General features: G+C 56.1%; 1 non-coding gene across 1 annotated transcript; it reads right to left on the bottom strand.

Annotated features, from left to right (window-relative positions):
• Positions 1 to 4,709: 4,709 nt before the first annotated feature.
• On the bottom strand, positions 4,710 to 4,782 carry Trnak-cuu (transfer RNA lysine (anticodon CUU)). The gene has a single exon. It is a non-coding gene; the product is annotated as a tRNA-Lys (tRNA).
• Positions 4,783 to 10,251: the final 5,469 nt, after the last annotated feature.

Below are 10,251 nucleotides of genomic sequence, written 5' to 3'. Positions count from 1 at the left end.
ATAGAGGATCAGCGTGGGGGAAGGGAGGCGGATGCGATAGGCGAGACGGAGTGCATGGCGTTCAAGGATTTGAAGGGATTGGTAAAAGGTAGGAGGGGCGGAGATCCAGGCGGGATGGGCATAACAAAGGATAGGACGGATGAGGGATTTATAGATGTGGAGGACGGAGGACGGGTCCAGACCCCATGTGCGGCCAGAGAGGAGCTTGAGGAGGCGGAGTCGGGAGCGTGCCTTGGCTTGGATTGTCTGGAGATGAGGGGTCCAGGAGAGGCGACGATCAAGGGTGACGCCAAGATACTTGAGGGTGGGGGTGAGGTTAATAGGACGGCCATAAATGGTAAGATAGAAATCAACGAGACGGAAGGAAGGGCAGGTTTTGCCTTTGATGATTGCCTGGGTCTTGAAAGTATTGACCTTGAGCAACCACTGGTTACACCAAAAGGTGAACCAGTCAAGATGGGATTGGAAAAGGTGCTGGGAGTGTTGCAGGGTGGGGGCGAGGTCTAGGAAGGCGGTGTCATCGGCGTACTGGAGAAGGTGTAAGGGGGGTGCAGGCGGACGCATGTCCGCTGTATAAAGAAGGTAAAGAAGAGGGGAAAGGACAGAGCCTTGGGGCACACCAGCGGAGGGGTAGAAGGTGGAGGAATCCGTGTTGTGGATGGAGATATAGGAAGGACGGTGGGAAATGAAGGAGTCGAAGACCGAGGTAAGGCTTACAGGACAGTAGGAGGGGACAGCGGAAGGTGGTTAATCAGGTTTGAGGAACATCAGGATCCCGGAGGTTTTCCACAGGTCGGGGTAGAGGCCGGTGGACAAGACCACATTGTAGAGTCTGGCCAGGGTGGAGAGGAAGGAGGCGGGAGCTTCACGGAGGTGACGGTAAGTAACACGGTCGCGACCAGGAGCGGTGTTGCGTTTGGTGCGGAGTATAGCTAGGATGTCTTGAGTAGTGATAGGGGCATTGAGTTTGCTGTGTGTAATGTTGTCCAAGTATTGGAAGCCAGGAGCGAGTGGAGGGACAGAGGTGTCAGTTCGATCGCGGACATCGGGGAAGAGGGAATAATCGAACTGGGGATCGTCAGGGACGGTAAAGATATCCGTGAGGTAGGAGGCAAAATGGTTGGCCTTACTACGGTTGTCAGGAAAGGGACGGTCATTATGGAGGGGAGGATAGTAAGGGGGGGGGGGTTTAGATCCGGTAAGGCGGCGGCAGGCAGACTAGTGCTTGGACGAGTTAGGAGGTAGGGTAGCATTAAGACGGGTGCATGTCTGTCGCCAGTCTCGGCGTTTCTTAGCCGCGAGCAAGTTCCGGATGTGTCTCTGGAGTTTCCGGTGGCGTCGTAGTGTGTCCCGGTCACGCGTGTGAAGGAAGGCACGGTAAAGACGACGGGATTCTCGAAGGAGGAGAACGGCCTGTGGGGGTAAAGTGGGATGGTGCGGGTGGATAGCGAGGGTAGGGATGTGGGCCTCCACGGCCTCAGACAAGGTCTGCTGGAGAAAGGACGCGGCATGGGTGATGTCATCCGGTTGGTGGTAGGTGAGGGGGTGGCTATCGACTCGGGCAGTAAGGGTATCCCAGTAGGCATTCCAGTCGGCACGGGAGTAATTATGGACATACCTGGGGGGTGGGTCCAGGCGAGGGTCGGGACGGGGGCGACGACCGTCAGATATGGTAAGGAGGACAGGGAGATGGTCACTGCCAATGGGATCAAGGACGTCCACCGCTAAGCGGCCAAGGAGGTTGGGGGAGGCCAGGACAACATCGGGAGTGGTATTGGATTCAGGGCGGGTGTGTTGGGGAAGAGGAAGGTCATCTCCTTGGAGGGTGGCGAGGAACCGATGCCACCGGTGTAGCTGGGCAGCGGAGCGACTATGGATGTTAAGGTCGGCGGCAATCACGTAGGAGGAGAAGGTACGGTCGATGTGGGAAAGGAAGTCGAAAGGAATAGGGGCAGTGGAGCGGACATAAATGGTGACACAGGTAATGGTGATGCCGGGGAAGAAGAGGCTGAGGATCAGATGTTCTGTGGTGTCAGAAAGGAGGGGTTGGTGCCGAACAGGGATCTGGCGGTGGTGGCCAATGGCGACTCCACCACGCGCTATTGGGAGGGGATTGTCGGAGCGATGAAGGAGGTAGGGGGAGGTGTGGACGGCGATGTGGGGCTGGAGAAGGGTTTCGTTCAGAAGGAAGGCATCCACGCGGTGGGTCGAGAGTGTATGCAGAAAGAGGTTCTTGTTGACAGGAAGGGAGCAGAAAGTATTGAACAAGATACGGTGCTGTCGCGCCATGATGGGAATTTAGACAAGGGTGTCAAGACGGGAGAAGGTGAAGTGGGCCTGGTTATGGGAGTAGGTAGCATAGGTATTGAGATGGAACACGGAGCGTGCGGCGAGGGATATCTGCTGGAGGGTGTGGGGGCGCTGGAAAGGATGGACGTTTTGGAGGACAATGGTGACAAAGCGGATGATGTCCTCGGCAGAGGGGGGGGGGGGACGAAGGGAGTGACCAGGGCTGGTAGGGTCATCCAGAGGGCGGACAGGGATGGTGAGTTCAGGAGTGGAAGGGGCTGGTCAAGCCTTTCATTTCTGGGAGTATGTGGGGTGAGGGAGGTTACAGGTGTTGCAGGATGGAGGGGACTGAAGGTTGGGGCACTGCCGGAGGAAGTGCGCTTGCTTGCAGTGCAGGTAGAGAGGGGCCTCACGGCACTCAGATGTTGGGTGTGCATTATAGCACAGGCACCTCTGGCATCGGATGGACTGGGGAGGGGAGCGGGATGGGTCGACCTTGTAGCGGCGGTTGAAGAGGAGGGCACCCTCCTTTAGGAGAAGGTCGATCGAAGGTGCGTGCTCAGAAAAAACCCGCAGAAGGCGGGTGGTGCCGGCAGGTTTGTGGATCCGGCGAACAGCACGAACATCGAGGTAGGGATTCGCCTTAAGCTCTGCCAACACCTCCTCCACCGTGATCGTCGGACTAAGCCGAGTGATCATGGCGGTGAGGGTTGGCGGGCGACGCGGGGGTTGGTGTTGACGGGAGGAGGAAGGGGAAGGTGCAGGGGCGAGAGAGGCATTGGGGCCGAAGCGGGTAATGGGGATGCGGGTTAGGATGTCGTTGTGGAATGTGGGGCTAGAGGAGGTGATAAGGACTGAGTCCCTACGGGGGGTGAGAAGGGAGATAGGGGCGCCAGGAAAGTGTTGGCGGAGGAGCAAGGTGAGGTTGCGGGCCTCCAGGAGAGAGGGATCCGGATGGGAAAGGAGGTATCTGTAGGAGGGGGTGGTAGAGGAAGCGGTAGAAGGGGCGGACGGGGAGACATCCATGGCATCTTTGGGGGGAGGAGGGGGAAGTGGCTGTGATTTCTTGGGAGTGGAGTAGGCGGGGGTGCCACTTGGACGTTTTACAGGATGGGAAGAGGGGCGGGGTACAGGAGCAACCGGGAGATGGTGGGAGAAGGCAGATCCGGGCAGTGGTGCTGGGGCTGGTGCTGCAGATGATGCAGGGGCGGGCGCAGGTGCTGGTGCTGGTGCTGGTGAAGGTGCGGCATGGGTGGTGGCTCTCCGCACCACAACCCTGGCGGGGACTGCATGAGCGGATTAAGTGGCGTGGGGGAGTGGAGGGAGTGGTCAGGTGAGGTGGCTGGGGGAGAAGAAGCGACAAAGGGAGCTGGGGAGGGAAGGGTGAGGAGGGGTGGGATGTAGGGGGCGGGGGGCGTTTGAGAACACCAAGTAATGGTTATGGCAGCTGCTGAGGGGGAGGTGTAAGTTATGGCTGTGATAGTGGCGGTGGTGGTAGGGGTGGTATGGTGAAATGAAACAACTGAACGGGATGAGGGAAAAAGAAACACTAAGGATGACAGACAACGAAGACGAAGATGGACACTACCCTACACTGCACAAGTCCAGGAAGGTGAAAGACGGCGGCGGCGGCTGCTGCTGCGACGGCGGAGGAGGACGGGCTCGGCGGCGGAGGCGGCGGCGATGATGACGAACGGGGCAGACTGCGTCAGCCGGCGACGAGAACGACGAGCAGGAAGGGCTGCACCGGCGACAGGAGTCGCGCTGCGGGGGCGGCAGCTGCTGCTGATGCTGCTGACACAGGTGCCTGCGCTGCCAGAACTGCTGGAACTGCTGGAACTGCGACAGCTCTATATATGGTGTACCTCTATTTCAAATTCTTTATCTGCGCCATTCGCCTTAATCACATTGGAGAGTAATTCTTAATAAAACGCCTGTCGCTAATAGTTCGTCATCACAGATACTGTTTGCTATACGGCCACGACACGCAACTGATTTCCAAAATTCGTCTTCCTGCTGTGAGGATGGAACCCACAACCCCTGGTTTACTAGACCAGTGCTCTACCGCTTAGCTAAAGAGGCGCGGCCTAGCAGTACTTTTGAGTACTTCGTCCTTACGGTCGTCTGGATCATCAGACTTCAGCTGACAACACTTCATATTACCGACTAATATTTGCAGCTATGGCGACCCATTACTGCTTGGCTACACATCTGATACGTTACAGATGTTCTCTCCAAACAACACCACTTGCATTTCAGAACATGTCTTACACACATGTCTACAAAATCCCCTTCACCTTCTAATACAGTTTCCGTGCGACTGACAGAGACGTAGGCAAAGTTTAAAGTTGCTATTTCCAATACATCACGTTAAACAGAACAACGGTAATTTACATCTGCATCGGAACAAAATTCCGTTCCGCCCAGCGTGGGGCTCGAACCCACGACCCTGGGATTAAGAGTCTCATGCTCTACCCAATGAGCTAGCCGGCTACCTCGGTGAGTACCTCCCGGGTAGCAAGTCAAATGGTAATCGTTTGGGTTGGGTGGTCCCATACAGAATCTCTCCACGCCATCTAATGTTTTCCTAACGTCACACTTGTCACGTACTTCACTTTTATTTCATGATCTTTTCTGAGTGGTAAAGGAATTGCATGACAACCTGCAGAGCTAGTGGCGTCAAAATTAACACACATACTTGATGTGACTCAAAAGCCGAACGTGTTACTTTCCGACGCTGTTGTAGATTTGCAAGTGCCAGTCAAATCTCGCTGTGTCGGCACTCTGCCGACCATTTCGCTAGTTAACACCGGTCTTGTTGTGTGTGTTTCAAGCTCAAGAGCATCTCCAAGCAGAAAATGGTCAACAGCAACATTCAGACGGTTTTGTACTGCTCATTTGCTACATTAAAACGGTATGTTTCTTAATCAGAACTGGAACAACACGAGCGTGACAGCATTCGAACCTGTAATCTTCTGGTCCGAAGTCCGACGCCTTATCCATTAGGCCATACGGTCACAGACGACCAACTATAACTTGTATACGACTCATCTCGAAACGCTCACACCCCTGAGGAATTGTGTTTTCGTTCTACACAGCCGCTGCCCCTTGCTCTTTCCCACAAATTCGTTCTCGACCCTTCCCGCTCCCCTCCCCAGTCCATCTGATGCCAGAGGTGCCTGTGCTATAATGCACACCCAACATCTGAGTGCCGTGAGGCCCCTCTCTACCTGCACTGCAAGCAAGCGCACTTCCTCCGGCAGTGCCCCAACCTTCAGTCCCCTCCATCCTGCAACACCTGTAACCTCCCTCACCCCACATACTCCCAGAAATGACCCTACCAGCCCTGGTCACTCCCTTCGTCCCCCCCCCCCTCTGCCGAGGACATCATCCGCTTTGTCACCATTGTCCTCCAAAACGTCCATCCTTTCCAGCGCCCCCACACCCTCCAGCAGATATCCCTCGCCGCACGCTCCGTGTTCCATCTCAATACCTATGCTACCTACTCCCATAGCCAGGCCCACTTCACCTTCTCCCGTCTTGACACCCTTGTCTAAATTCCCATCATGGCGCGACAGCACCGTATCATGTTCAATACTTTCCGCTCCCTTCCTGTCAACAAGAACCTCCTTCTGCATACACTCACGACCCACCGCGTGGATGCCTTCCTCCTGAACGAAACTCTTCTCCAGCCCCACATCGCCGTCCACACCTCCCCCTACCTCCTTCATCGCTCCGACAATCCCCTCCCAATAGCGCGTGGTGGAGTCGCCATTGGCCACCACCGCCAGATCCCTGTTCGGCACCAACCCCTCCTTCCTGACACCACAGAACATCTGATCCTCAGCTTCTTCTTCCCCGGCCTCACCATTACCTGTGGCACCATTTATATCCGCTTCACTGCCCCTACTCCTTTCGACTTCCTTTCCTACATCGACCGTACCTTCTCCTCCTACATGATTGCCGCCGACCTTAACATCCATAGTCACTCCGCTGCCCAGCTACAGCGGTGGCATCGGTTCCTCGCCACCCTCCAAGGAGATGACCTTCCTCTTTCCCAACACACCCGCCCTGAATCCAATACCACTCCCGATGTTGTCCTGGCCTCCCCCAACCTCCTTGGCCGCTTAGCGGTGGACGTCCTTGATCCTATTGGTAGTGACCATCTCCCTGTCCTCCTTACCAAATCTGACGGTCGTCGCCCCCGTCCCGACCCTCGCCTTGACCCACCCCCCAGGTATGTCCATTATTACTCCTGTGCCGACTGGAATGCCTACTGGGATACCCTTACTGCCCGAGTCAATAGCCACCCCCTCACCTACCACCAACCTGATGACATCACCCATGCCACGTCTTTTCTCCAGCAGACTGTGTCTGAGGCCGTGGAGGCCCACATCCCTACCATCGTTATCCACCCGCACCGTCCCACTTTACCCCCACAGGCCGTTCTCATCCTTCGAGAATCCCGTCGTCTTTACCGTGCCTTCCTTCACACACATCCGGAACTTGCTCGTGACTAAGAAACACAGGGACTGGCGACAGACATGCACCCGTCTTAATGCTACCCTACCTCTTAACTCGTCCAAGTACTGGTCTGCCTTCCGCCGCCTTACCGGATCTAAACCCCCCCCCCCCTTACTATCCTCTCCTCCATAATGACCGTCCCTTTCCTGACAACCTTAGTAAGGCCAACCATTTTGCCTCCTACCTCACGGATATCTTTACCGTCCCTGACGATCCCCAGTTCGATTATTCCCTCTTCCCCGATGTCCGCGATCGAACTGACACCTCTGTCCCTCCACTTGCTTCTGGCTTCCAATACTTGGACAACATTACACACACCAAACTCAATACCCCTATCACTACTCAAGACATCCTAGCTATACTCCGCACCAAACGCAACACCGCTCCTGGTCACGACAGTGTTACTTACCGTCACCTCCGTGAAGCTCCCGCCTCCTTCCTGTCCACCCTGGCTAGACTGTACAATGTGGTCTTGTCCACCGGCTTCTACCCCGACCTGAGGAAAACCTCCCGGATCCTGATGTTCCTCAAACCTGATAAACCACCTTCCGCTGTCTCCTCCTACCGTCCTATAAGCCTTACCTCGGTCTTCAGCAAGGTCCTGGAATCCATTCTTACTCGCCGCATCCACCAGCACCGTTACCAGCACCGCTTCCTTCCCTCCACCCAATGTGGCTTTCGGCCATCCTTCTCTGCCGATGACCTTCTCCTTCACCTCACTCACCTCCTCTCAGAACAACTCAACTCCCGTCGCTCTGCCATCTTCCTCTCCCTCGAACTTGAACGCGCATATGACCGTGTATGGCATTCTGGTCACCTCTTCAAGCTCGAAACCTTTGCCCTTCCTATAAACTACGTCCGTCTGGTCGCCTCCTTCATTTCCCACCGTCCTTGCTATGTCACCATCTACAACACGGATTCCTCCACCTTCTACCCCTCCGCCGGTGTGCCTCAAGGCTACAACCTTTCCCCTCTTCTTTACCTTATTTATACGGCGGACATGCCGCCTCCTGCACCCCCCCTACACCTTCTCCAGTACGCCGATGACACCGCCTTCCTTGCCCTCGCCCCCACGCTGCAACGCTCCCAGCACCTTCTCCAATCCCATCTTGACCAGTTCACCTCTTGGTATAACCAGTGGTTGCTCAAGGTCATTCCTTTCAAGACCCAGGCAATCATCGTCGGCAAAACCACCCCTTCCTTCCGTCTCCTTGATTTCTACCTCACCATTTATGGCCGTCCTATTAACCTCACCCCCACCCTCAAGTACCTTGGCGTCACCCTTGATCGTTGCCTCTCCTGGACCCCTCATCTCCGGACACTCCAAGCCAAGGCACCCTCCAGACTCGGCCTCCTCACGCTCCTCTCTGGCCGCACATGGGGTCTGGACCCATCCACCGTCCTCCACTCCTATAAATCCCTCATCCATCCTATCCTTTGTTATGCCCATCCCGCCTGGATCTCCGCCCTCCTACCTTTTACCAATCCCTTCAAATCCTTGAACGCCATGCACTCCACCTCGCCTATCGCATCCGCCTCCCTTCCCCCACGCGGATCCTCTATGACCTCATCCCCTTCCCACACCTCCTCCTTTTCCTTGAACGGATATGGATCCTCTACACCTCCCGCAAGCTTGATCCTCCGCACCCGCTTGTCTCTCCCATCCTCTCCCACCCCAACCCACTGCCGCTCCTGTACTCCTGTATCCCACCTGCTCTCCATCTTCACACTCTCCACACCCTCTCCCAAGGTGGCTTCCGCCAACTCCCCCTCCCGGATGATGCCCTCCTCCCCTCCATCTACCCTTCCTACCAACTTTGAGCCTTGTCTTCCCTCTCCTCTCCTTATCCTGTGGGCACCCTCTCTCCCTTCTCTCCCTGCCTCCTGTCCTCCCCTCTTCCTCACCCTGGGCTTCCACACACCACCCCTCCCTATCCCATCCTTCCCCATTGGCATCAACCCCTCCCCAACTCCCTCCTACCCTCGCCCCTTCCCTCTGGCAGGTCCCCGGCCTTACTCATGTGACAAGTGCATCACCAACCACCGGAGATTGTCGCCGCAGTGCTTATTTGTTTTGTCGTCCTGTTAGTGCTTCCGTGTCTCTTGTTCCGTGCTCCATCATTCACGTGTGCTACTTTGTATCTCTCCGTTATGTGCTGTGTGAATCGCCTTTAACTTGACTGCTCCACAGTGAACGGCTTCTGTTATTTTACTCTGTTTGTCTACTGTTTTTTAACCTCCATGTCTCTTTGTATCTCTTACTGCTTGTACTCTGTTCATGTCTGTGGCCGAAGAGCGGCTTAGTTACACCGCCGCTGGCCTACCTATGTGTAGGTATAAAATAACAATAAAGAAAAAAAAAGGTACACCATAAGGTGGGACGAGGCAGTCTGAATTACATTTTTAGGAGAAGGTCGATCGAAGGAGCGTGCTCAGGAAAAACCTGCATAAGGCGGGTGGGGCCGGCAGGGTTGTGGATCCGGCGAACGGAACGGACATCGAGGTAGGGATGCGCCTTAAGCTCCGCCAACACCTCCTCCTCCGTGATCGTCGGACTAAGCAGAGTGATCACGGCGGTGAGGGTTGGCGGGCGACTCGGGGGATGGTGTTGACAGGAGGAGGAAGGGGAAGGAGCAGGTGCGAGAGAGGCATTGGGGCCAAAGCGGGTAATGGGGATGCGGGATAGGATGTCGGTGTGGAGGGTGTGGCTAGAGGAGGTGATAAGGACGGAGGCCCTACGGGGGGTGAGAAGGGAGATAGTGGCGCCAGGAAAGTGTTGGCGGAGGAGCAAGGTGAGGTTGCGGGACTCTAGGAGAGAGGGATCCGGATGGGAAAGGAGGTATCTGTAGGAGGGGGTGGTAGAGGAAGAGGTAGAAGGGGCGGGCGGGGAGACATCCATGGCATCTTTGGGGGGAGGAGGAGGAAGTGGCTGTGATTTCTTGGGAGTGGAGTAGGCAGGGGTGCCACTTGGACGTTTTACAGGATGGGAAGAGGGGCGGGGTACAGGAGCAACCGGGTGATGGTGGGAGGAGGCAGATCCCGGCAGTGGTGCTGGGGCCGGTGCTGCGGATGATGCAGGTGCGGGTGCAGGTGCTGGTGCTGGTGCTGGTGAAGGTGCGGCATGGGTGGTGGCTCTCCACGCCACAACCCTGGCGGGGGCTGCATGAGCGGATTAAGTGGCGTGGGGGAGTGGAGGGAAGGGGTCAGGTGAGGTGGCTGGGGGAGAAGGAGCGACAAAGGGAGCTGGGGAGGGAAGGGTTAGGAGGGGTGGGATGTAGGGGGCGGGGGGCGTTTAAGCACACCAAGTAATGGTGGAGGCAGCTGCTGAGGGGGAGGTGTAAGTTATGGCTGTGATAGTTGCGGTTGTGGTAGGGGTGGTCATGGTGATATGAAACAACTGAACGGGATGAGGGAAAAAGAAACACTAAGGATGACAGA

The sequence above is a fragment of the Schistocerca gregaria genome, unplaced genomic scaffold (assembly GCF_023897955.1).
Source record: "Schistocerca gregaria isolate iqSchGreg1 unplaced genomic scaffold, iqSchGreg1.2 ptg000001l___fragment_1, whole genome shotgun sequence".
NCBI lineage: Eukaryota > Metazoa > Arthropoda > Insecta > Orthoptera > Acrididae > Schistocerca > Schistocerca gregaria.
Note: the sequence above shows the minus strand (reverse complement) of the source record. Positions and strands in the feature narration are given on the sequence as shown.